The sequence below is a fragment of the Cynoglossus semilaevis genome, chromosome 8, assembly GCF_000523025.1.
Source record: "Cynoglossus semilaevis isolate Cse_v1.0 chromosome 8, Cse_v1.0, whole genome shotgun sequence".
NCBI classification, from domain to species: Eukaryota; Metazoa; Chordata; class Actinopteri; order Pleuronectiformes; family Cynoglossidae; genus Cynoglossus; species Cynoglossus semilaevis.
Window position 1 is genome coordinate 27,009,443 of NC_024314.1, and position 2,480 is coordinate 27,011,922.

Here is a 2,480-nt window from a genome sequence, read left to right on the forward strand (position 1 = left end):
TGTGTGTGTGTGTGTGTGTAGACGCTACACTGCCCTGACTGTTCACAGCTGAGGGAGGAACAGAGTCAGAGCTCTGGGTAAACAGTGACAGTCCCGCCCTGGCTTTCATTAAGGAGTCGCTCTGTTTGCCTGAAGTGAAAAGCACACGCACTGTGTTACACCACTTCCTGTCCTTGATACCCCTCTGGCTGTCCTCACTGTGGACTCACTGTCCACTTCAACAGGAAGTGGAAACACTGGCCGGGGGAAAAGGACACATTGGAGCGCGTGTTGGGAAAAGAACAAAACAAACAAAAATGTTTCAGGGTGACATCGGGAAAACTCATCCTCGGAGCTGGAGTACGTGACAAATCACCGTCTGATACGTTATGTGATGGTGCGATGACATTATGTGGACACTTTGACACAGTGAGGTCCACGGACCATATGTTAGACATTATGGTTGTGAGTCGGAGATTATCGCAAAGTTTAAAGAATGTTTTAAAATGTATCACAGAAACACATGCAGTTGTTTTGTGTGTTTTTTTCTGTAATATAATATATATTTATTAGGGACGTCCGATATTAACTTTTTGCCGATATCCGACATGCCGATATTTTCCGAACACTTAATTTCTGATTCCGATTTCGACTGATACCGATATTGGCCCGGTAATATTTATTTATTTATCCATACAAACCACTGTATACAATCCCCTGGTTAAAAAAAATTAAAACAGATTAATAAACTGCAATGCTGCCCTCTAGTGAGTTTCACGTTAATATACAGCAATTTATTCTGTGAATTTCACTTTAATATACAGCCGTTCAATCCCCAAAACTATTTTTAGATCATTTGGTGAAACCCAGGCATTGAGAGGAAAAACCAATAACTAATAACTTAATTATGCTAATATTAGCCGATAATATCAGTCGACCGATATCCCAGTCTGTGGCTGCCATTTTACTGGTTAATCTGGTTTAATCCCACCGTCCGAAAACAGACAGACGATTGTGGTTAATTGTTCACAATAAATCGAACAAATGGTGTGAATATCGGTGTGAATGCTTAAAAAACAGCCCCTCCCCTCCAGACTCCCCCCTCCCTCACCCAACTCCATGGAAAAGACGAAGCCTTCTAGGATGTTCCAATAAATCAAATTTATAAAAGTCAATTATAAGAAGAGTTCAAAGACATCAACAACAAAAGTAAAAAATTCAAATCCTGGACAATTGGATTATTCTCAGTCATGGGGATAGATTTAATTATCTTTTTTTATTTTATTATTTAAGCCCCAGACTTTGAATCTGTGCTTGAAAAACCCAAACCATTCCCAGTTTATTAGTTTAACTCCCAGTAGCCTGCGAGAATCTGAAAAAAAAAAAAAAAAAAAAAACAATCACGGGAACGACTGTCAAAAACTGAAGTGTTTAATAATCTGAACATGATGCGTTCAGTGTCGTTCCAGGTGAAGTCACGTTAGGAGACCGTGACTAAACAGCACGGTGTGTTTTTTTTTGTTTTTTTTTTTAGGGAAGTACCAGAGTCGAACTACCTTCATCCACTTGGACGCTTTCCCAAAACTGCGAGTCATTTTTTTTTTCATAAGACGGCGTAACAATGTCAGCACTCACAGCAATGAGATCATCTCATTGGCTTATTGTTCACCTTGATTGCTCGCAGACAGTGACAAAAACACACAGGGGTGGTATTTAGAAAAGTGTGTGATCTTATAATCTAGCCCAGAGCCAGATGGCCGTGTAATACTGATCCACAGGCAGTTAAGAGATCAGGTTTTATCTTTTTTTTTCTTTCTCATAATTTCCGTGCATTTGTGATGATTGTATTTCTACACACACACATACACACACAGGTGTTCAACCTCACAGCCAGGGGGCGTGTCTTATGACAGGTCAGAGCCACAGTGATGTCTGAGAGACGCAGACGAGACGTGATGGTTACGGCCGAGACAATTACTGCATTAAGGAGCAGCGTTAACCCCAGGAGTATTTACTCAGACGTGTTCAGTGTCTGTGTAATCACAGACTTTTACAACTTTCCAAATCCCACTCTATTGTTTGGCTCTTTTTGAATTCGGTGAGTTTTTTTTTTTTCTGACGGTGATTTGTTAGCTCTCTTTTTGAATTCGGTGAGTTTTTTTTTTCTGACAGTGATTTGTTAGCTCTTAGAAAAGGCTAATTTTAGGACTTTTCTGCATCACTTTTACAAATTCTGTTGAAACTGCTGACTGGATACAAACTGATTTGACAAAGACAAAAAGATTAAATGCATCAGGGACAAAAAAAGGGCTGTGCAGCAACTGAAAAAGATCTATAGCAGTGATGATCAACTGGCAGCCCGCGGGCCACATCCAGCCCACTGAACCCTCAAACCCGGCCCGTGACTGGATTCTAAAATTGTATGGATCAAAGAGAAAAAAACAAAAACCAAGATTTCTTGGACGGTCAATTTTTTTGGGGGTGCCATTTTTCAAAATTTT